At 38.6% G+C, this 25,647-nt stretch overlaps 1 protein-coding gene across 1 annotated transcript in view; it reads left to right on the forward strand.

The window, feature by feature from the left end:
• Positions 1-408: 408 nt before the first annotated feature.
• The window catches only part of VSNL1 (visinin like 1), a 101,601-nt gene continuing 76,362 nt past the window's right edge, over positions 409-25,647 (forward strand). Inside the window, exon 1 of the mRNA XM_024747809.1 lies at positions 409-673. The gene's annotated coding sequence lies outside the window, so the exon portion shown is untranslated. The remainder of the gene's footprint in view (positions 674-25,647) is intronic.

Here is a 25,647-nt window from a genome sequence, read left to right on the forward strand (position 1 = left end):
GGGCCGGGGGCCCTCTAGGCATGAGGGTGGCGGGAAAAGCAGGCTCCACGTGTCCCAGCTCTGGCCTCAGCCTTCACCACCAGACGGGGTAACCGCGGGGCGTGGTGAGCCTAGCCCGCTCTGCCAGCCCAGGTGAAGGTTGCTCGAGTGGCCAGGCTCCCTTTTCTTAGCTACTTTCCTTTTGAGTTTCTGCTAAAATCTGGAGACAGGGAATCCACTCTCGGAAGCTCCGAGCCCCTCCAACTGAGCATGCGCCAATGCCTGACTGCTTTTGGTCACGGCGCCAGATCTCTCCAAGCTGGGCTGCGGAGCCCGGAGGAGGAGGGAGGAGGGAGGGGGGAGGAGGAAGGAGGGGAAAGGGGAGGGGGTGCCTGGAGAGGCGGCGGCTCCAGCGCCTGCGCATCCGGCTCCAGGGACCCTAGGTTTTCTATGGGATTCCCAGTCTGCAGCAGAGACTTACCGGAGCGTGCTGCAGCGACTGCTGGGCTTGCAAGGCGCGATTCAAGAGGGATTTAAGCAGTCTAGAGCTCCACAGAAAAAAAGAGCGTGAGGGAACCATACACGGAGACGGCTTAACCGTTTATCCGAATTAAATATATGTACATATATTTATTTACAAAGAACTGTTGAGTTTTATCATTTTCGCTAAGTGACCGTGGGCAGCGCTATAACAGTAAGTAGAAAATACGATCTTCGTGGCATTTCTGCATGTGTAGTGCAGCCAGTTGTCTGGGAGATGCTTTGGCTATTGTCACTTACTTTGCTTTGCATAGATACATCTAAATGCACGGTGACAGTTGCTTTGGTTAATGCTGGTGATATGAACGTACTGTTAGTCCATGAGGGACCTTTTGGAATAACGGCGGCGGGGGAAGGGGGAATGTTTATATGCAGCGTGTTTGGGGGATTGTCTTAGGCTAGATTTAAGATAGGTGCAACAGAGGTGCTTTTTAAGTTTGTCGCTAAGTAGGCAGATTTCCTTACACAGATTTAAGTAGCTAATTGACCGACTGTGAAGTTTTCCGGGTGCTGATAAAACTCTTGAGCGGTTGCAGTCAAGTACCAAACTGTCATCCGTGGGGCTGGTGCACCATTTTTTTCACCGTGGAAGAGCAGCGAACGTGTTTGCTAAGTAAAACTGAGTGGACGAGATGGTGTGGAAACCAGGGTTGGTTTCCAAATGGGATGTTAGTGTTTAGAACCACAGAGCTAGGCGCTAGAAGCACATTTCTCTGTTAGTATTTAGAAATGAGTAGATAATTTTTCGGTTTTGATTTTTCATCACGATGGTGAATGGGCAAAAAAAGGAAAGATGTTCAACCGCCCTGTCAGCCCGGTCTATTCTGAACAGAGTCTGAGACTCAGAGCCTCTGAATGGGGATCGTTAGATCCAAACTAGTTACCTGCCTTTGCATCCTGTATTCGCATTCCGGAATGCAGGGTTGAAAAATGAAAACCCAGATGTTTTACCTTTGGTAGTGTTTCTTTAAAGGAGAAAAGGTCGTTCTGTGTTTTGAGTTAAAATGGGTTCTTCCTTGCCCAGAAACGGAAGAAGGGTCTTTGCAAGGTCAACCCCCCGTGGAAATCAGGGGCTCTGGTGAATTGGGGGAGGGGGCAGGAAATGGTGATGCTCCCTGGGGGCGCTCAGCACTGCACGGATCAGTGCCCTGTGAGATGTCAGAGTGGGAATCCATTTTTCTAGAGTTGCCCTCCTGGCCATGTTTTGGAGACTGAAATGAAATGGAAATGCTAGTGGGTGTAGTAAAAACAAGTGTATACTATCTGTGTGTCATAGCCCACTTGAAGACAGGAGGAGCAAGGAAGTTGTGTTTCTACATATTAATTTTTTCAATTTAAAGGGGTTTCACGTTGAGACAAATTAAAAATGAAACTCTTGGGAAGACACATTTTATCCTCACTGCCATTTAAACTGCCTACATATGTGTGTTGTGGCTTGTGGGGGGAGGGGCGTCCTGCTTCACTGAACACCTCACTCATGAGTATACTCTCATTAAACTTGGGTGTTCATAACCCCAGAAAATGCTGCACTGAAGCAGGCTGGCAGAAGGGCATGAGGCAGGCAGACAAGAGAAGAGCATGACCAGTGTGTGCTGGATTTCCATGGAAAAAGTAGATCCAATATCTGGGATGAAATGAAATAAATTTTGCCCCAAATAGGATAGATCATTATAGGACTTTTGGCTCTTCAGTCAGTCTGACTATCTGGAACCCTTTGAAAGAATTTATAATTTATTTAAGTGGATGAAATTTGACATAGAAAATTCGAGAATATCCTCTCCTTGGAAACCCAAAGTGTAAATCATACTGCCTTCTCTGTCCCTCCCTTCTTTACTCCAGGGCAGAAGGACCAATCATTTGTCATAATTGAGCCATACTCCTCGTCAACCCTGAAAACTGGAATCAGCTGCCTGAATAGGGCAGGTGTAGCGAGCGCTGCATTGATAAATGGGTGGTGGAGAAAGAAGGGGAGACCTGGTGTGAAAGCTCATAGATGTTTGCTCTCAGATACCTTGCTTCATAGGCTGACAGTTATAGAGGAAAACATTGGGCAGGGACCTTCGAAAGCATCTAGTCCAAACCTGTTGTTTTACAGACGAGAACACTGAGGCTCAGAGCCGTGGAGCTAGGGGAAAGTCAATTAACTTCTAGTCTATGGAATAAAGAATTAAAACGTATTGTTGAGTGGAAGTGTCCCCTTCTCTCTGTACGTACAGCATCCTCAAGGACATAAATAATTGCCTGCTTCCCAGCACATCTGTCGAGAGAGTCCCAGGGTCCCTTTTTATACCATCGCATCTCTCTTCTCTGCCTTGCTCTTTTTTTTTTTTTGGTAAGGTCTCTGTCTCTTTTTACTATTGTCCCTCACTTCTGATATACCCACCTCATTAGATGTTTAGTCTGGCCTTCCTAGCTTCTCAGTCCATTTCTTTAGAATTCTTCAAGTTTTTGGAGAGAACTGGCAAACCAGTTGGAATCTTCAGCTCCTGTTTGAAAACTGTCCAGGCCCGTTTGTATCCCCTCTCTGCTCTATTCCCCAGGATCCTTTAAGGAATCCAGCCTTCTGAGAACCTGTAGGCGCCTTCCCTCTTTTCTACCTGTCTCACCTCCTCCAGCACTGCTGCAGCTACAGGCACTGGGACCTAGTGGAGTGAGGAAGCTGCCGTGTAAACACAGCAGGCTCTGCCAGCTCTCCTTTGGCTCCTAGAAGGCAGAACCCAAATCAGAGCTGCCTGTCTCCAGCCTTCATGGAAATGCTCCAGATGAAGCCACCTGCAGAGAAAGGGGCTGGGGGCTGGGCGGGAAGACTGAAGGAAGACGCCCGAATCGTTCTACCTGAAGCAGGCGCTGTAGAGGAGAGCAGTGCAGCTTTCTAAAACCTTTAGAGCTTTTAAAGTGCCGTCTTGCTGGACAGGGACTGCAAAGCAGGCAATAATACCTGCCTAATTGGCCCTTCTCTTTCCTTCTTTTTTTTCCTCCTTTCTGTTCATTTGCGTTCTCTATTTCTCCCTCATTTTCTCCCTTTCATAAACATTTCCTGAGTGCCTGTGCAGTAAAGCTCTAGGCCTTTTAAAGAGAATCCAGGCATTCCTGTCGCTTCTTGCAGGCACTCAGAAAGAGACTGAAACCATCACAAATGTCCCCTTTGGGGAAATGCCAGGAATTCTTACCTGAAAAAGCTGAAACATTAGTGGAGGCTTGAGAAAGACAAAGTCTGCGTCTCTTCCTCGTTTGAGAGATAAGCTAAATACACTTGGAAATTGTTGAGGAAGCTAAGGAAGCAAGGTGGTGAGTTTCTCAACACATTCCCCAATCAACAGTTCAATTTAACCACTTACCTCATGGTAAACCTTTACTGAAGCTCTGTCCCGTAGAGTCTGTCCCTAACAAATGCTCTTGGGTCAGATGTCACCTCGTCTTGCTATCCTGTTCTGAAAACAGGCATGTCCAAGCTATTGTGAACACCACATAGCTTCTGCAGATATCAGAGACTTGTAGCTGCTAAGCGTCCGGCTTTGATTTGCTGTGCCATGAATCTCATTCTGTAATAGGATAGCACGGTTAGAAATGTTGTCCTGGGCAAGCTATGGGTTTTCTATTTGGATTGTATATAGGTATGGATTCCAAACATTGCTGAGGAGCTCCCTGTTGAATTTCATAGAATGACAGTATAATATTGATATGAAATGTGTGGTTTCCTAATTCGCAAGAGCAAAATATATTTAATGTTGTTCTACACGTCTTTTTCTTTGTATGGAGTAATTATTATTCTCCTACGATTAGTGATTCTTTAGGAAGATAGGAAGGTTCTTCTTATCGAGGGGATCCCATTCAGTTAATCTAAGGTTGAAATTGACAATGTCCATCTCAGTTGCATTTAGTAGATATAAATATATTAATTTTCTAAAGTATCAAATGGTGCAGAGATAAATTAATAAATGAGTGATATTTCTACTATCCCAGTGGTTAATTCACATAATTTATAGAGTATATGAACTGGATGGGATCCATATAAGTTACCTAATCCATCCCTTCAGCACGTAAAAAATATAGTAGAGTAAGGAACATTTTTATCTTAAAGACATATATGCAAAGTGAAAGCACATTTCACAAGGGCAGAGATTTTAATGATCTTTTTCATATTTCCACAATATCTATACAATGTCTTTTATAGATACTCTGTAATATTTCTCAATTAAATATTTGTTCTCATAAGAATCAGTTACATGTAACTTGTTAATTATGTCAAGAAATTAAATCATTTATACTAAAATCATGCACAGAATTAAAATTGCTTTAAATATCTTTATGTTACTAAAAGGAAAATCTAGACTAAAAGTTATTCTATACTTTACTTTCAGTGAAGACATAAAAGCACTATATTAATACCTTTAAGCATGCTTTTTAATCCACTTACAGAGTATACTCCCTTTTATTTCTTAATAAGTAAAAATGTATATTATTTTTACCTATTTATAAGAATTGATATCAATATGTAAATCTAGACTATGGTAGATATGTGTACCAATTATTTAGATCATGGGTCTCAAGCTATGGAATTATTTTAATGTGTTCACATTGTGAAGGGACCATAACACTTCTCATTTACAGTTTGAGATTTCTCATTTACAGTTTGTTTCTAAAGACGGCTTATGCTCTTTTAAGTGAATCAAAATAGTTTGAGTTGCTTCCAGCTTCACTCATTGAGAACTCCACAAATGGGATCTTGGGGGTGCTTTAGAAACTGCTTAATGAATGAAACAGAAATGGAATAGCAAATTACTGAAGAATCCTCAAAGAGGTTTGACACTTTAATAATAAGGTGTCTGTGAATACATTAAAGAGATGTTCTATACCCTTATCAGCTAACTTAAAGCATGCAAGTCAGATAATTTGTCCATGATTCTTTTGTTTTCTCTGGATTTCTCCACTGCCTTCCTTTACTGCAGTTCTAACACAGATGACCTGCTGTGTAGCCATCAGTTGTTTCTTTGGGTTTTTTTTAAGACAATGCACTGCATTTCTAACCATTTCTTGTATTATTTTCAGGTGAACAACCTATTTCCTTTTGTTCTATATTACAATTGAGACTTGGAGTACTCTCATTCACCAAGTAGCCTTCAAGCTCAATATATCTAATGCAATAATTGCCAAAGTTTTTATAGAAAGAAGGACGCTCTTAATTGAAAAGATTTCATTTTTTTGAAGTATTGCTCATAAAAGGCAAAGTGTTAACAAATCAGTTAAATTTACTTGCAATTATTATAGATCTGTAGAATGAATACTGTTTTTCTTTTTTCTTGCTCGTATAGGGATTTTTCTGAAAAAGAAATCTGTCACTTTAAGTGTATCTTTTTCTCCTTTCTTTGGATCTTGTTTATTATCTCTTGGGCTCTGAAACTTTTGAAGAGCTGAATGTAAATAGATTTTTTGCAAATTATTAACATGTTAAATGTCTTTGTAGCCTCGGTAAATTTTTTCCAAGGTGAATAACTAGATACTAATATTTCTGTTGTATCATACTTTAGAATGTTTGTTGCATTTGAAGGCTTCTTAGAATAGTAGATTCTGGTGCTGCTGGAGTCTGGTGTTTTACATTTTGCCTTGGCTTTATTAATTTGTGATTAGCATGTTTATTTCTGATTTCTTGAAACCCAATCTTAAATTGAGTGACATTTCCCATTGGAGGCCCATTAAGCATTGTCAATAAAGTTGACATGTTTACTAATAAAAGATTTCATTTTTAATGTATGAAATAGTGCTGTACAAGTCTGATTTTCAAGTAGCAACTTCTGGAATTCTTTGGCTTTTGACGTTATGAGTTAATGAAAGACTGTCAATTTTGTTTATTCCAGAAGTTCAAGTGTTTCTTAAATTTATACATAAGGTGCTTGGTGTTTGCTTTCTTCCTCATATGGGAAATTTTATGAAAAAGAAATTGTGAAATAAGTTTAACTTCTAAACAAAATTGTTAGTTTTTCTTTTAAATGTTTATAAAGGTATTTATTCCTCGGAGTGAGGTGAAAACCATCCAGTCTTCCCCCATTTTTAGTTAGTAAATGGAAAAATTCCTCAACCCTCACGAAGGTTTCAGTTGACTCAAAAGAAACTATAGGAGGAAATCTAAAACAAGAGTTTTCAAGCTAGATACATTTAGATAAAAATCCCCAGTTCCACAGTTTATTAGTTCTGTGACCTTGAACACGTTGTTTAACCTCTTAGCCTCAGTTTCCATTTAAAATAGTAATTCACAGGATTCTTGAACAGAGAACAGAAGACTATGTATTAAAGGATATAATATAATGCCTCATTATTGAAGGTTTGCAATTAATGCTTGTCATTGTCATCACTATCATTCCTTTCATCAGAAATCAATGGTTCCTAAACCACTTTAGTCTCTGAGCTGTAGTAATTCTACTCATAATGGAACCTCTGAATAAGGAATTGAGCTATGACCAGTGAACAGTTAACAATGCTTAACCTACCTTGTAAAACAAATATCTATTAAGTAAGTGTGCCAAGCACTGTGTAGTCACTGTGGAATCAGCATTAAATAAAATACAATGTCAGCCTTCAAGGAAGTTATTCCTAATGGGGAAGATAAGTACAATTCAGTACGTCAAGTGAAATAAAAATATGGTATAGATGCACAGAGGAAAAAATTTCTAGAAGAAGTACCTACACTGAGACCTCAAACTTCCCATTTCTCTTATTCTTTCTTTAAATGCATCCCATTTCCATTATACCTTTTCTTTACCACCATCTCCCTACCATGTAATACCAGCATATAGTTAGACACAGCAGAATATGGTAATAAGAGGACATTTTTAAGCTTGTTTCCTTATTGAATACATTTTAAGGTCATATATTAATTATTTTCCAATGTAGCTAAATAATGTGGCCCTTACCTCCCACCCTAGCCTCCAGTGGGTCACTGGAACTCAGTGAAAATATTTCAAGAGCTTTGCCTTTGATTTAAATATTATATGATGATACTTCTATCCTTTAATATCTTCCAAAAAAGAGATTTCTGTCTGATACTCTCTGCTCACCTCCCTTATTACTCCAACTAATTTCATGACTAATCTTTCAAATGTATCTGTGGGAGGACCCATATGATCATACAATCTACTCCTTCATTTTTTTCTCCTAGGGCTTTTATGATAAGGAAAATATACCTCCTTATCCCTGAAAACGTGTTTCCAACCCCTATACACATAAACACACACACACACAAATCCAAAATGGCCTTACTGTCTTTTTTTTTTTTTTTTTTGGTATGCGGGCCTCTCACTGTTGGGGCCTCTCCCGTTGCGGGGCACAGGCTCCGGACGCGCAGGCTCAGCGGCCATAGCTCGTGGGCCTAGCCGCTCCGCGGCTTGTGGGATCTTCCCGGACCGGGGCACGAACCCATGTCCCCTGCATCGGCAGGCGGGCTCTCAACCACTGCGCCACCAGGGAAGCCCCCGGCCTTACTGTCTTTAGGTCTTCTAAGAGCCTTTTCACTTCTCCTCAGCTTTTTCCTCCCTTCTCCCCCTATTTCCTGCCCCACTTACTAAGGAATTTCAAGTATATTTCTTATCTGGAGTTAAAAAGGAGCATCCTTTTCTCCTTTTGAAGTCTACAAAAGTTGCACCTAAATTCTGAGGTTATTTTGTATAGTAGGAGTATTGGATGATTCACAGAATTGGGTAGGACTTTTGAGTCTAATTAATTTGGGGGGCTTTTTTTCTCACTTGTGAAATGGGCTCATATATTTACCTTATAGGAATCTTTATATATATATATATATATATATATGGTGTCCTCGAGATATATACATACATATATATATATATATGTATATCCATCCCTTCGGACCTCTACCTTCCCTCCTGCATTTCACCATTTCTCCTAGCAGGATACTTAGGTGTTCTGCTCTTTCCAGGTATATTTGTCCTAATTTTCTGGTGGTTAAATAATAGCTAATACACACATATCCCAGGTAGCATGGTGAGTGTGGTCCTAGAGAAGGTATACTGAATGAATCAATGCCTTAGCATAGACCCATGTTCCTGCATCTGTTTGGAAAAGTTCTCCATTCATTTAAGACATGCCTCCTACTAAAGTTCCCAAAGCTTTTATTGACTAATGTTCAGTTAATGAACAATCCATCCCCATCCAGTGATTTATAATGCTCTTCATAAATTATGTTGGAGGATATCTGCTAACCTTTAATTATCTTCCAACCTTTATCTTCTCCTTCCTTTACCTTTTTCTGAGGTGCCAAGTGCGTTTGAAACATTCTAATGACATCCTTACTTCACTTCTTTGTGTCAGGTCTGGCATTATCAAACTTACATATTTTTGGTCCATCAAATGTCCATCAGATAACATCAAATAAATGGCAGAAAGGGAATCCTTAGTGGAGCACACAGCACTATTGCAGAGCATGTTCGAGGCAGGGTTGGCCTCTCAGAGCCTTTGTTTGTTGAGCATTTATAGAAGTGTGCACTAATGCATGTTGGCCAAGAGCAGAGAACGGCTCTCAAAGCAAGGGTGAGGGAGAGGTGCAGCTACACACAGATACATACCTGCCTACCTACATACATACACATATACATGATAGGCACACAATAAGCTCTAGATTGTTTTACATTTTAAGCAAAATATTTAAGAGCAAATAGCTTTATAACAAATCAGCACTTTTGAGATGGCATTAAAAGGAAGCACTTTTGAAAGTTTTCTCATTCTAGGTGAAGTGGCAGGGTTGAAAGGGAAGGTGGTTTAAATTTGGCGGTAAGGACATTTTAGACTTTGTTTCTTTTTATTTATTTATTTTATTTTATTAAAAATGTTTTACATTTTAAGCAAAATATTTAAGAGCAAATAGCTTTATAACAAATCAGCACTTTTGAGATGGCATTAAAAGGAAGCACTTTTGAAAGTTTTCTCATTCTAGGTGAAGTGGCAGGGTTGAAAGGGAAGGTGGTTTAAATTTGGCGGTAAGGACATTTTAGACTTTGTTTCTTTTTATTTATTTATTTTATTTTATTATTATTTTTTTTTTGCGGTACGCGGGCCGGTCACTGTCGTGGCCTCTCCCGTTGTGGAGCACAGGCTCCAGACGCGCAGGCTCAGCGGCCACGGCTCACGGGCCCAGCCGCTGCACGGCGTGTGGGATCTTCCCGGACCGGGGCACGAACCCGTGTCCCCTACATCGGCAGGCGGACTCTCAACCACTGCGCCACCAGGGAAGCCCTAGACTTTGTTTCTTTAAAGAAATATTTCCAAGACACTGATAGTTATTTCCCCTCAAAGAGTTTTGTGGAAACGTTTTTCGAGGTAAATAGTGCTTCCTACACCCCACTCTTAAATATTTTCAGTGCATATTTTCATTTTAATAATAAATCTGAGTGGTCCTGTTGTAAAGACCCAGTATCTGCTTACTTCGCTTAATCTCATGTTTCCAAACCTGTTTGCACAGAGAACTCATGTTGAAATATGCTTGTTACCATCTTATTGTAGTTCTGAAGAATCCAGTCAGAAAAGAAGGACAGAAACTGAACTATGTAATGGAAAGTACATTAAGACTAGGAGTCATTAATTGTGTGTTTTAGGCATCACAGCCATGTTTTAGGTATCATAAGTGTGAAATCCTGGAAAAGTTACTTTACTTCTCTGAGTTTTAGTTTTGTCATGTGAAAATAGATATGAGATTGCCTACCCTCTCTAGTTAGGAGTTATTGTGAAATTGATATGACTTTGAACTTACTCTGTAGATTGTATAGTGCCATGTAATGGTAAGAAATTTATAATTATTATTCAACTTTAGAATTTTAGTTTATCTTTTATTTTAAAAGAAAATTTAAGAATCAAAGTACTGATCTTGTGCAAATTATTGCATTGAGGCATGTCTGCCAAAATAAGTCCCCTGTCCCCTATCCTCCCCCACCTCAGCTCCTAGGATAGAAAAACAAATACATGATAACTGTAACCAGGTTTTTGCACAGTTAAACTGAAAACGTGATTTCGAAATAAAATAATTCTGGAGGGAAAACCTAAATTATTTAAGATTTGAGCTACATCTATATCTTTTATATTTTTCTCAGGATTTCTCATGTTGTAGTTGAGCCCATAGCATTTTTCAGTGGAGTAAGCATGTCTCAATTTTCAGAGAGAGTCTAGTGGAAAGAATGGCAACCATGGCATGCCCATGTGTTTGTTCCAGCAGGGAAGCTTTGGAAATAAGATTTTTATCCTAATGGGGTAAAGAGGTCTATCAGAATAACTGGGCCTTCCATTCCTGGATTCAGCAGGTATATGTAGATCTGAACAATGTAAGGGCAGGGAAAACTGATGGAAGAAACAAAAGAGACCCACATGTGCATGTGTCCAAAGGCAATCCATTTTAGACAAGCTCTGTGCCTCTTAGTGCGTTCCAGCAGGGACAATGGCGTCTCCTCAGGGACGATGGAAATCATTTCTCATGAGCTTCCACAGCCCTGATGATCAAAATCTGATTCTTTCCTAGGGATCCTTCTCTAGTCATCTTAGCCAAGAGTTATCTCTCAGGCTTCTTATCACATCTGGACTCATAGTCACCTGTATATGTGCCAGCTGTCCTACGAAACTGGAAGTTCCTTGAAAGGAGATATGTCTGGTAAATATTTAGGTCCCTTTTAGAGAGGTGTGCCACTGGAGGGCAGTTGAATAGGAGTGGTAGCAAGTCAAGTGTACATTGCCCCATCAATAAGTTGTAAAGTTTGGAAATTTCTAATCAGGAGGTATTAAAGAATTCACAAACACCCAGGATTATGAGAAGCAGCATCTGGGCATCTGACTCACAAAGGGTGTCAATGACCAGGTTACACCAGTACCAGTCAAGTAAGACTTTGCCCATTTCCTATCTTACCTCCTTTTCTTGCCCGCCTCCGTAGAGAAGCAGAGCAAACGATGGAGGAGGGAAGCAAGCGGGATAAAGAACAGATTACAATCTCTTCTCCACTGCTTAGTTCAAAATTGACCTGAGAAAGGAGAGATCGGGTTAGATATATAGTGGAAATTTACATTTAAATTAGACTGAAATTTTTAATACCTTAGAAACAACCACTTTTCTGTTACCTGAAAAGATATAGATCAGCCCAAAATATCATCCTGGAAGGGGAAAGGGAGACACAGAAGAGCATATTTGAGGCAGTGATGAGAAAATAAAGCTATATAGCTAACCCATTCAATAACCTGGTTATAAAAGGAAGAATACAAAATAGCATATGATTCATTCATAAAACAGGAGGTGTAGGCCAGAATTGCTGGTGTAGGTATTAGAAAGAAGCAACTGGTGTGAACTGGAGTGGCAGAGGAAGGTGGTCTGGATCCAGGTCACCAGTGGTACAGGAGAGATTGGAAAAGAGACATTCTTCCAAAGAGGTGCTCTGTAGATGACCATGTACACAGAGGGCTTATATCATTCATCTTTGGCTCTTAACCAAGATCAGATTCATCTGAATATTGCAAGTTACCTCTAGGCTAAGTCAGGAGAGCAAGGAAATGAAAACAGATAATTTATACTTTGTAATAACATTAAATAGTAATGGTGTAAAGCAGGGATCCCCAACCCCCGGGCCACAGACTGGTGCTGGTCTGTGACCTGTTAGGAACTGGGCCCCACAGCAGGAGGTGAGCAGCGGGTGAGCAAGTGAAGCTCCATCTGTATTTATAGCCGCGCCCCGTGACTCGCATTACTGCCTGAGCTCTGCCTCCTGTCAGCATTATGATGAGTTGTATAATTATTTCATTATATATTACAATGTAATAATAATAGAAATAAAGTGCAAAATAAATGTAATACACTTGAGTCATCCCAAGACCATCCCCACCCCTGGTCCATAGAAAAACTGTCTTCCACAAGACCGGTCCCTGGTGCCAAAAAGATTGGGGACCGCTGGTGTAAAGAATTTAGAGTGTATAGGGCACTGTGTTGGATATTTACACACATCCCTTCATTGAATCCACATTATAGCTTTGCAAGGTAAGTGTCTGCAAGGTAAGCTTCATTTTATGACTGAGAAACTGTGTCTCAGAAAGTAATTTGTTCAAGGTGACACAGCTACCATGTGATAAAGGTGTTATTTAAACCCAGGACTCTCTCTACCTTTCTACACAGGCTTTTTTTTCCCCTCTTTTTAAAAACTTTTTGATTATGGAAAGCATACACATTTGAAGAGAATGATGTAATAATGCCCATGTACCCATCACCATTATTAACCATTATTAAAGTCACTTTAACCATTATTAAAGTCACTTTACTTCACTTCTGTATCCATCCTTCCCCCTCCAGTGGTTTAGTTTGAACAAATTAAGACACTATATCATTGCATCTATAAATTTTTATATGTGTATCTATAAGGACTCTTTAAAACATGTCCACAATACCGTTATGTACCCCCCAAATTATTTAATATCATCAAATATCTAGTCAATGTTCAAGCTCGTAAGTATTGTTATAGTTTTTCTGAATCAGGATCCAAATAAGGTCTGCACATCCCAGTTGGCTAGTAGACAACATCCTGTTTTGTATAAGACATTTATATAAGACATGTTTCTCAGTAGAGGGAAGTATGGTATAGATAAAAGAGACATGACTTCAAAGATGAGGCTAGTTGCTCTGAACAAGTTATCTTACTTTTGGAAAACAAGAATTATATTCCTGAGATTAATTTCAAGGATTAATAACATAATGTCTATGAAAGCACTTAGAACAGTCTCTGGCATATACAAGGATTTTAGTGAATTTTAGTTTCCTTTCTTAAAAGAATTTAAAGGAAAAAAAAGGTATACTAGGCCAAAAAGCTTGAGGAAACTTCTTGGAGTACTTTGGCTACTGATTCTTTGAGATCACTCCCCTTTTGTTTCTGGATTGAAATTTGACCACAGTTTTGCCAGAGTGGCTAGTGATTAATAGCTCTGAATCTTCCCACTGACATGTTCTATATGGTTTCCCACATCAAAAGGAAGGAAATTTGTGACTTTAAAACGATCTCAAGTTCAGGAAAATGATTGTAAGGTCTATATTGAATGTAAATTATAACCTGTCTCACAAAACTGTTGTGAAAAACAGAGGTAATACATATTAAATGCCTAGCAGGGGCTTCCCTGGTGGTGCAGTGGTTGGAAGTCCGCCTGCCGATGCAGGGGACGCGGGTTCGTGCCCCGGTCCGGGAAGATCCCACATGCCGCGGAGCAGCTGGGCCCGTGAGCCGTGGCCACTGAGCCTGCATGTCCCGAGCCTGTGCTCCGCAATGGGAGAGGCCACGACAGTGAGAGGCCCGCGTACCGCAAAAAAAAAAAAAAAATGCCTAGCAGAAACCTATCATTTAATTGACCATCAATTTTTAATAATAAAGTAGTATTTGCTATTCTCAAAGAGCTTTTAATTTAAATTGAGAAATTAAATGAATTCGTAATCAAGAAGTATAGAACTAAGTACAACTGACAGGCCACCTCCTGAATTGGGTACATCTAAACCATTTGTGAAGTTAATGGGTACTTTATTCTAGAACATGGATGTTTGAACTCAGAACATTGTATTTATAAAGACTCACAGCCAGTAACTCATAGACAGTAACGTAATGTTCCTATAGTGCTTATTAGAATATGTAAAGTGAGCAGTTTCTTCTATGTTATGTGGGAACCATTTCCTAAAATGCCAACCAGAGGTTGCTGGTAAAGAGTACTCAGATTTTTGTAATAGGTCTATAAGGCTATACACCTGTGAAATGAAACTCACTGGGAGGTAATACAATAGAAGAAAGGCTAAAAATTCATACGGCATTCCAGCTAGCTTCTCCAAATTTTTATTTGTTATTGGTTCCTATAGTAGATAATCAAGAATCGCGTTATTTCTCTGAATTTGAATCTAACTTGGACTCCACTGATTGTTAACATGGTGATTGAGTCTGCCTCATTATAACAGTGAGAATATTCCAGTTTTGTGGTTGTCCAGGATTAGATATGAGCGTAGAATTTTTCTTTTTTAATTAAGTGAAGGAGAGATTGCTTTTTTCTTTCAAAAAACTTTTTTAATCTAATTTTAAAAACTCAGTTGACAAAACTCCAAAAACTAGAACTAAAGAGGGCTGCTGTTGGCATTCCAGGTAATTCATTGAACAAATGCGGTACTTCAAGCCCCTACTCTTATATGACAGCTCTTAAGTGAGCTTTATTGAAAGCTGGGAATTTGCTCTTTTTAATTACTTTTTCTGAATAAAAAGAATAATGTTTACTCATTGTAGAAAAATTAGAAAGCAAAACATAGAAAAAATAAAATCAGAAAACAAAAAAAAAATCAGAGAAAAGAATAAAAATCACCTACAATCTATTATTTATAGGTTATATTGTCCTCCTTTATATTGTTTTCTAATTGAGACTACTCATTTCTTTAAAATTTGTGTTCTACTTTTCTTTTCCTTAGCACCACCCTTGCAATTAAAACTCTTCACAAATGTAATTTTAAGACATTACACTCCACCATGTGCATAGACAAGGTTTACTTCACTATTCCCTTACTGTTACACATTTTAACTTTTTTTTTCTTCTTTTTGTGGTACACGGACCTCTCACTGTTGTGGCCTCTCCCGTTGCGGAGCACAGGCTCCGGACGCGCAGGCTCAGCGGCCATGGCTCACGGGCCCAGCCGCTCCGCGGCACGTGGGATCCTCCCGGACCGGGGCACGAACCCGCGTCCCCTGCATCGGCAGGCGGACTCTCAACCACTGCGCCACCAGGGAAGCCACTAACTTAAAATATCACTGAATGGAATATCTTTGTGCACAAAGTTCACTGCCATTTTAAGGATGGACTGGACAATGTCCTTGGTGTAGATTTCTGGGCATCACTAGCAGAGTGAGTACTTTCTTTGAACCCAGGCTTTGCTGCTTAGTGACAGAGAATGGGATTCTAGAGAAATAGTAGGCCTGAAGAGTCATAACATTTAGTACGTTGCGGAAAATTCATCAAAACTAGTTTGTAGTTTTCGGAGCCTACTTTATGAGCAGATGGCTGTATTCCTTTCAGAAGCTCTGAAAAGCCTCTTCTGATCAAAACCTACCTGCAATTCCCTGAAACTTCATCATGTCTGTCACTTGGTTTTGGAGCAGGAAACAGGAAAGAGAGATGAATCTAGGCTAACATCCCAGAACATTATTTTATATAGGTTTTAATAACATACTTTGCCTTTATTATCAGATCTGTGCTCTGTCCACTTACTTCACCTTGTTGCTTTTAGTTCACTCTGTTGCTTTTCCATGAAGTACCATCTCTGTGTTTCACTGATTCATTCACTCTTTCAACAGATACCTATAGAACATCAATTGTTTGCTTAGTACTCAATACACAGGGCAAACTTAAACAGCCATAATCTCTTCCCTCATGAAGATCAGAGTCTAGTTAGAGAAAGAGATATTAAACAATTAATCACAAAATAGCATACAATTGCAAATAAGATTAAGTACCATGGAAGAAAAATACATGATGCTGTAAGAAAATGTAACAGGGAGACCTGTTGTGAGCTGCTGGAAGTAATAGATTCCAGGGAAATCCACTGAGGTCTACATTTCCAACTCACCCTCCTGGGATTGCTACTAAGACATGTTTACAGTGGCTGGGTCTTAAGAAGGAGATGACTGCTCCCTTTCTCTTTGAGAAGAGAGGAGTGGGTCTTGCTCCCAGCTTTTAGCATCTCCTATTTTATCCATCACTCACAAGCCCCCCAATAATGAGGACAACAGAGCTTTTGTTGACAGCACATCTCCAAGAGAACCATACTCTTTGATGCACAGTTCACTGGAATAGTTTCCAGATGAAGAAATCTGCAAGCACCTGTGTGTCAGGTACTCTTCCCAAACCCTTGGTTGTTTTCATGTGGTATAGACATGTGGGTGGAGACAGATAATTGGTAGTCTGATAAGAACAATCATGAGGGGAGCAGCGTGTGCCGTGGGAGCATTTCTGGGGCACGCAGACCCAAAAACTCCATAGGATAAAGGTTGGAGGTGGGATGATTTCAGGGATGCCAAGATTAGGAATTAGGAAGACAGTGGGAAAGAGGAGTAAGGATATTATTATTGACAGAGGGAGCAGGAACCAAAATAAAGTATACAATAACTGTAAGAAAATACTTTCAAATGCGTGTGTCTGACATAATGTGATAAAGGGTGATAGAATCTTGATCAAATGTAATGGAGAGCAATGTGGATTTTGTAATCAGGCTCTATCACAAAATATTCCAAATGATGTGAATCATTTTTTCTTGAAATTTAGAAAATGATACCTATGAGACAGTATTATCATGGTAATTCAATTGTAAATATTGCTACATAAGTATATTTGATACCTGGACTTTAGAGGTAGTAGTAGTGGTGATTCTAATGATAAGATCAATAATACTAAACGTGGTTAATTTATATTGACTTCATTACATGCATTTATTTTTCTAATGGTCATAAATCATGCTAAGAATTTTTATTCTGACTATAAAAAAGAGGAAATGGAGACTTAGAAACAGAAACAGTAGGTGACATGCCGACTGTCACCGGGCCAATAAGTGGCAACACCAGAAAGTCTGACTTTGGAGCCCATTTCTTTTTTTTTTTGCGGTACGCAGGCCTCTCACTGTTGTGGCCTCTCCCGTTGCGGAGCACAGGCTCTGGACGCGCAGGCTCAGTGGCCATGGCTCACGGGCCCAGCCGCTCCACAGCATGTGGGATCTTCCCGGACTGGGGCACGAACCCGTGTGCCCTGCATTGGCAGGCGGACTCTCAACCACTGCGCCACCAGGGAAGCCCTAGAGCCCATTTCATAACTGCTGTCCATAGTCTGCCCGCAGTAGTCAATTCACAGCTATTGTTATCATTATTTTAAATTTAAAGCTCTCGAGAATATAACCAGAATTCTATTAAACATCTATTATGCTTTCTTTTTTTTTTTTTTTTTGAGCAAGAGCTTACAGCCTTGTAATTTACTAACAAACCAGTTAGAATTAGATTCAGCTTAAAATGATAGAAAACCCCAAATAACAATGACTTTGAGGTAGGCAGTCCAGGGTTGATAGGGGAGCTTCACAAAGTTCTCAGGGACTCAGTCTCCTTCTTCCCTTTACCTCCATGATCCTTAACATGTCACTTCCATCTCATGATCCAACTTGGCTGCAGCCATCACATGTGCTTTCTACCAGTAAGAAGGAGGAAGGGGAGATGAAGGGTGCATCCTTCCCTTTTAAGGATCCGCCCCTAAGTCAGACCTCCTGAAAATTGACATACATGCCATTGGCCACAATTTAGCCACATTTAGCAAAACACCTGCTATGAGTTAGGGGTTTTATTATTAAGGAAGAAGGAAATGGATTTTGAAGGAAACCTGAAGCTTCTGCTGTGCTAGTAATAATAAAACTTTTAAGTTATAGTAAATATTTTAATTTAGATTATCAACTTATTTCTTTAAATGTAATATGAAAAAATCAGCACACAAAAAACAGTGTTTTAAATTCACATCTAAAATTCTAGTTAACAACGTCTTTTATAAAAAACATTGTCCCAGAGGTCATAAAATCTTGGTATTCATGCCTGGGCTTAGCTTCTAGCTTTTTGTCTTGGTCAGATCACTTTCCCTTGCTGGGCTTTAGTTTCATATGTAGAATGAGTAGGGTTAAACTAGGATATCTTTAAGTTCGTTCCATCTCTACCTACGTTTACCAAATGTAATAGGTAAATCTCATGTTTTCTTACTAGAATTTTAAAGTAGTATAAGTGTTATAGGGCAAAAATCTCACAATGAGCCACTTTTCTCAGGAATAGATACATATTTATCTCTGTACATTTATACCTTGCCTTCTCTGAGAAAAATTAAAGACTTCTATTGTTCTTTACTTATGCAAAAGAAATATAATTACAAAATGAAATAAGCAGAACAAACACTGAGAAAGAGATTAAGCTATCATTTTTTTTTTTTGCTGAGCATAGTTAGAGAAAATCCAAAGTTTCAAGTATAAACAAATATTAATCAAGATTTTAAAAGGAGGCTGGATGCAAGATAAGTTACAAAAACAAATAGCCTTTTCTTTTAGTCTATCAAAAAAGCTTTCAGAAATGAAAGTTGGAAAAATATTCTATGCACAATAGCAAGAAAGATGATAAAATATTTAGAATTAAAAATTAAAAGAAAGGCAAAGTGCCTTATGGATGATAACTATCTGAAAGAAATCCGTTTTCAATAGATTTCTTAAGTTGCCTCTTTGGGACTTGAAAGTTTCTTCTGTGAGAGTACGACAGTTAATCCAGTGCAGTAGACATTAATTGATAAATCCAGTTTAACAGGTTTTAATTGAGGGCTTATGTGTGAAGCCCTGTAATGGAAAAATTTAGAAGCCGGGGGGGGGCGGGGGACGACAACGACTCTTTCATGGAGCTTATGGTAGGGAAAACACAATAAACAGATGATTAAGAATTGATCAGCAAGAAAAAAGGAGGAAGATTATGCTCTGGTGGGCATGTATAACAAAGAGGCTAACCTAATCTAAGGGATTCAGGACAGAGACAAAGTGAGACTTATGCTGAGATCCAAAGTAAGAATGGGAGTCAGCCAGGTGAAGGAGGTACAGAAAGAGTGCCCCCAACACAAGTAATAGCAGGTGCAAAGAGCTGGATTTGACATTGAACCTGGTGAGAAACTGGAGCTTAAAAAGGAACTTGGCAGAGTGGCATTAGATGAGGCTGAAGAGTTAGGTAGCAAGCAGCCGGGTTTCATATTGCGATGAATCTTTTAAGGAGTGTTAAGGGTTTTTTAAACTGTGTTCTAAGAAGAATAAGAAGCTATGGACGGTTTTAAAAAGGAAGTGACTTGATCAGACTTGCATTTTCAAAAGATCCTTCTGGAGAATGAATTAGGGAGGAAGTAGATGGAAACAAACCAGTTTGGAGACAGTTATAATTGTCCACATGAGAAGTGATATTGGCTTGGGCTGAAGTGGTACAGCACAGATTCAGAGACTTGTACAGATTTGGGTGATATTTAGGAGGTAGATAATACAGGAGCGTGACTGTATTTGTGAAAAGAGGGAAGAAGATACTGTGTTCGTGGGCGGATTGATGGTGGTATAATTCTTCAGATATATCTATTTTTTTGATAACCAATGTCAAGTATTAATTTTTCTGTGACTCTTAACAATACAGCCCAGCAGTTAATAGAGAAACTAACATTCCCTTTATGTTGTTCTACATAGGTATACTCATCAGAATAAAAAAATGTGACTCACATCAAATGCTCTAACCCAGCCAGCAGGGTCTTCAATACTCCCAGCCTTCAGAATTAACATTCTATTCTGTTGAGGATAAATTCAAACCTATTGAGGTTTCCTCAGGCCTACAGTTTGTGTTAGGTGTTCCCAATTTTTCCAGCGCTATTTTATACCTCTAGGACTTCTTTATAAGGCCAACACTTTTTCAAGCTTCCAAGGTTAGTAATGGTGATTTCATTATTAGTTGATTGAAAGAACACAGAGTGACAAATAGCTACTATAAGTTCAGTAATGCTTAAAATTTATATATTATTAATAGCAGTAGTGTTGGCATATATTTGAAAAATAATGCAATGGTGTGTGAAAGAACACTCTTCCATTTCCAAGGCTTAGTTTTCATATGTATTCACAGACCCTTTGCAATAATTTAGTGGATTTTCCTACTTCCACACTTTACCCAGAAATCCACAGACCAGATTTTATCTTTCAGATGATCATAAATGTTTTTGTTTCAAATAAGAAGCAAAGGTACCATTAACATGATCTCTTCAAGAACTGCACGTTCTTTAGAAATCAAAGAATAAATTTTTGCTCCCTCATGATGGCATTTAGACAGGGCCATGAGATTACAGAAGCAGGTATTGTTTCTGCTCTGGCATAAAAGAACCTAGAGTTTAGAACCTGGAGTTTCTCCCCAGTCAGGGCATCCATTGCATTAAAGCAGTTTATCTGCCTCTGAACATTATTATACAAAGAATTCTTATTTTAAGAATACACATCAGAACTAGACCTAAGGAGCCATCGGGAACCAGCAGACCTCTGAGGATTTGCTGCTGCCTCCTTTTCTTGGTCTTGTGGAGTCCAAGATGTTCCTCTCTCTATACATAGCATCTCAGCTTCTCTCTCTGCGGTTTAGCTTTGCAGTCACTATTGATGAAGGATGCTCTACCATCTGTCTTCCTTTTCAAATCCCTGAAAGAGCAAGTCTGATTACTTTTATCTCTATTTGCAGAGCTCTTCCCACCATCCACCCTCATCGGCTGGCCTGTGCTGTGCCAACTTTGATTGGGTTTTTTTTTTTCTATAAATTTATTTATTTTTGGCTGCGTTGGATCTTCGTTGCTGCGTGCGGGCTTTCTCTAGTTGCAGCGCACGGGCTTTCTCTAGTTGTAGCGAGCAGTTAGTGGTGCGCGGGCTTCTCATTGCGGTGGCTTCTCTTGTTGTGGAGCATGGGCTCTAGCACACAGGCTCAGTAGTTGTGGCTCACAGGCTTAGTTGCTCTGTGGCATGTGCGATCTTCCTGGACCAGGGCTCGAACCTGTGTCCCCTGCATTGGCAGGTGGATTCTTAACCATTGCGCCACCAGGGAAGCCCTGATTGGATTTTTAGGTCATCTCTGCCTAAGAAAACCTTAACAATACTTCCCTGAATATGAAATACAGATAAGACCATCTCAGCTAAAAGAAGAGATGGGACATATTAATACCGACGTGTCCAGTATATCTGGCAAGGAATAACCAGGAAGGTGAGATGAAGAGGGAAGGGAACTATTTTGTGACAAAAGTAATTCAGGCACTTCACATACATCTATAACACCACACATTATCTTCAGAGCAAAACCAGCGAGTTTATAAAATTTCTCCATTTAATAAAAGACAGTGGGGCGTTGAGGGAGTGAACACTGTGTTTTGTCATCCAGCAGATGGGGCCTTTATGACTCCAGCTCTTGAGCTGTTTGCAAACTCACTCTAACCAGGAGTGTTTAGCTGTCCCTGGCATCAGTCAGTGCTGTATGCTTAATTCTAGGGAGAACACTGATTGATCAGTCAACTTGGTTAAGTTTAGGTCAGTCAAGACGGTTTTTAAGATGCTAAGCAAATATGTAACTGCTAAACATTTGAGAATTGCCTGTGTGCTGTCTAAATGTGTAAGTCCTTTAAAAATAAGGTGTATGGGCTTCCCTGGTGGCGCCGTGGTTGGGAGTCCTCCTGCCGATGCAGAGGACACGGGTTCGTGCCCTGGTTCGGGAGGATCCCGCGTGCCACGGGGCGGCTGGGCCCGTGAGCCATGGCCGCTGGGCCTGCGCGTCCGGAGCCTGTGCTCCGCAGCTGGAGGGGTCACAGCAGTGAGAGGCCCGTGTACCGCAAAAAAATAAAAAATAAGGTATAGTTTCATTATAAAGATAGTCTTTGACAATCTGAAAACATTAAAGTAGAAAGAAATTTAAATCATCATCCTAGTGTTCAAAGTTAATTATTGTGATAATTTGACATATTTCGTTCTGATCTTTTTCCTGTATGCCTACTTTCTTACATAGTTGTGGTATAGATACAATTTACCCTTTTACTTCTAAGTATTCCTTTTTAAAAACCAATTCTTTTAACTATATCATGTGTTTTTCTAAAGTCATACTCCTCTCTGTTTTCTTTTATCTAGGCTTCTGCCATGCTTCAGAAGGGATTTCAGTTAGGTTTAGGAAATATATCAAGTACAGTAAAGTAAAACAGAAAAAAAATGAATTAGAAAAGAGATTTCAAAAAATGAAAACAAGGAAGTTTTTCTATGTGGCTTGGCAACCTCTCCTCTGTACCTTCCTTGAGTTCTTCTGGCCCAAAATATTTTTCTAGAGCCTGTAAGCTGAAAGAAACTATGCCTAGATAGTTGGCCAAGGATTGTCTTCTATTTTGGCAGTGAAATGCATATTTATCTTTAAGTGGACTTTATTACACCATTCCATGAGGCTGTTCAGAGTGACCTTTACAAAATTATCCCAATACTCGTGCTTACAGTTCTGGAAAAACAACAACAGCAACTACAAGCAACTCCATACTCATTTTATGTGCTTAGTACAATGGCAGGAAACCAGATGACTCAAAGAGTTACTATCGTTCCAACTTCATTGATTGAGAGCCTCAAAAGATCAGAATCTATCAAGATTCCTTGCAAATGTTTTGTTAAACTGTTGTATCTAATATCCCCATTCACAGATGAAAATGGAAATTTTATAAAATCATTTTAAAAACACTTACTGAATGTCCATGTGGTAAAGGTGTTGATGAGCAAGACAGGGTTCCCATCTTCAAAGTGTTCCAAGGGTCTAGCAGAGTCAGGCGAGTAGACAAGTAATTGCAATGCACAAAACTACCTTGAAAGTGTTAACTGCCGATGCAATTGTAGCACCAACAAAGCAGTTATAAGACTACGGAAATTAACTTGATTTCCATTTTGCTTTATGATACCAATTTGTGTATCACAAAAATGAAACCACTTGAGAATTACCAACGGAGAATAAGAGAAATGTATTTTTTTCCTAAACTTAAAATAGACATGCTTTAAATTATTCAGTAAACTTCTTAGAGTCTGGCACAATTTTCTCCTCAGTTTTCTGCCACATGTTTTTTTTTGAAATGAACGTGATTACTCTGTATAAGAGCTGGAAGAAAACATCATTATCCAAAATCATAATGGCACCCAAGCCATTTGATTAGTTAATCTTCAGCAACGAAGTATACCTAGGAAAAAGTCAGTTGGGATTAGAGAGAAATCTAAATTACCAGCTGCTTTAAAGGAAAATATATTAATTTTTTATTGTGAAAAATTTCAAACGTACAGAAAAAATTTAGAGAATAGTGTAATAAATATCCATTGACCTGCTACCTAGCATTCAAAAATATTAACGCCATCTCATTTTGATATTATCATCATTTTTCTTCTCAGTTCCACTCACCTCCCTTCTTCCTCAGAAAAATCATTCTGTTGAACTTGGTATGCATTTTCTTCATGAATACATTTATTCTTTTCACTAAATATGTATATCTCTGTAGTATCATTTTGGCTTTTTGATGTTTAAGTAGATGACGTCATATTGTATGTGTCAGTCTCCAACTCACTTCTCTGAAAAATATTTTTAAAGCACTGTTTTTATTCATATATCATTCATTCATTTTGACTGCCGTATAGTGTTTCATCATGTGACTATACTTCAAATTAAATTACTCATTCCCTATTTGATGAACATTTAGGTTTTTGTAACTTTTTTTTTTAATTTGCTATTGTAAACTTGTAGTGTACATCTTTTTCACATGTCCCCTTGTGTGTTTGTGTGAGTTTCTCTAGGATATATATGTCAAAATGGAATTGCTGGATTATGTTCTATGTGCATCTTCTGCTATATTAAATATTGCCAAACTATTCTCCAAAGAAGATGTATCAATAAATGGTCCCATGAGCAATATATTAGAAAGAATTCATATTTTTTCTACATCTTTGAAGACACTTGATATCAGCATATTTTCAAAAAATATTTTTACCAAACTGATTATAAAAAAAATGGTCCTTTGTAATTTTCTATTTTCTTATTTTTTATTGGCCATTTATGTTTTCTTCTCTGTAAATTATCTATTCATATGCTTTACCTATGTTTCAGTAGGATTATCTTTTCCTCATCCATTATTTGGAATTCTTTATATAATCTGAATACAAATCCCTTGTTATATACATTGCAGATATCTTCTCCTTGCCTGTCACTTATTTAACTTTATCCACGGTTACTTTTGTCTTAAAAACAGTTATTAATTTTGAGATAGTCACATTTATCAACCTTTTACCATGATTTGTGCATTTTGTTTAGTTTTGGTTTTAATCCATCTGAAATATAATTTTGTGATTGGTGTGAGGTTGGGATCTAGTTTTATTTTTGCCCTTTAGACAATATTTTCCTAACAATTTTGTTGAATATACTTTTGCCAGAATTTCAGACTAATTGGAACTAGGTAGGGTAGAAGGAATGATGAAGCATATACAGACATCTAAGTTTCTGACTTGGACTTGCAAACTCATGGCTCTTCCCTGAATTATTGAGACAGAGATGAGGTCCTGCCCCCTCTGTTCTCCATTGCCTTATGCTTCTCTAGAAGATAAGTAGCTCATTTCTTCTGTCAGCTACTTTATGCTTTTGTTGATGGAATCTAGGTGTAAGTTTCATTTGAGGAGAATGTTAGATTTGCAATCAGGAGATGAGGCTCTGGAACTACATCTTCCATAGATATTCTCTACACTCTTAGAAAAAGCTTGTGTCTTCTCTAGGCCTCAGTTTCTCATCTGGAAAAGAAAAGCATTAATCTAAACTAGGATCTATTTACCCTCTCTGGATCTCAGCCTTCTCAACTTTATAAGTGGGAGGATTAATTAGATTTTACAAAGATCTTTTCAAGTTCTCATATTTTAATGTAAGTTAAAATGGTAACTTATAGATCTCTCACCATTAACATTAATGTGCTACCATAGAATCTTGTACATTATAGAAATGTGTTATCACTCCATATTATAAATTGTAATTAAATTTTTTATATATTATTTATATCTTCCACTGGGTCATTGGTTTCTACAGGAGTTAAGAAGCTTCTTATTCATCTCCATATCCTGATACATAACAAGGTTTCTGCACATAGTCTGTATTTTGTAAATCAATCTAACATTTTTTAAGTCAAAAAATAGTAATAATAAACAAATTGTTTTTGATAATTTCTTTGATAATTCCCCTCAATATTTTCTCTTCTCACTCTTTCTGAAACTCAGACTAGTAATATGTTTGATTTTGTGGAATAGTCTCTATTTTTCTATTTTTTCCTCACCGTTGCCTGTCCTTTTGTCTGCACTTTTTATTGATGTGTAAGGAGGAAGACAGGAAAACAACTGACTTCATTTTTTCAGTAAATAGTTGTAATTATAATGTGTATTTAATATTGTATGTCTGCTTTTTCCACTTAACATATCATAAGTAATTTGCCATGTTTCAACATTGTATTCACAACTTTATATTCCATTGAGTAAACATGCCATAATTTACTATACATTTC

The sequence above is a fragment of the Neophocaena asiaeorientalis genome, unplaced genomic scaffold (assembly GCF_003031525.2).
Source record: "Neophocaena asiaeorientalis asiaeorientalis breed wild unplaced genomic scaffold, Neophocaena_asiaeorientalis_V1.1 scaffold84, whole genome shotgun sequence".
In the NCBI taxonomy this organism is placed as follows: Eukaryota; Metazoa; Chordata; class Mammalia; order Artiodactyla; family Phocoenidae; genus Neophocaena; species Neophocaena asiaeorientalis.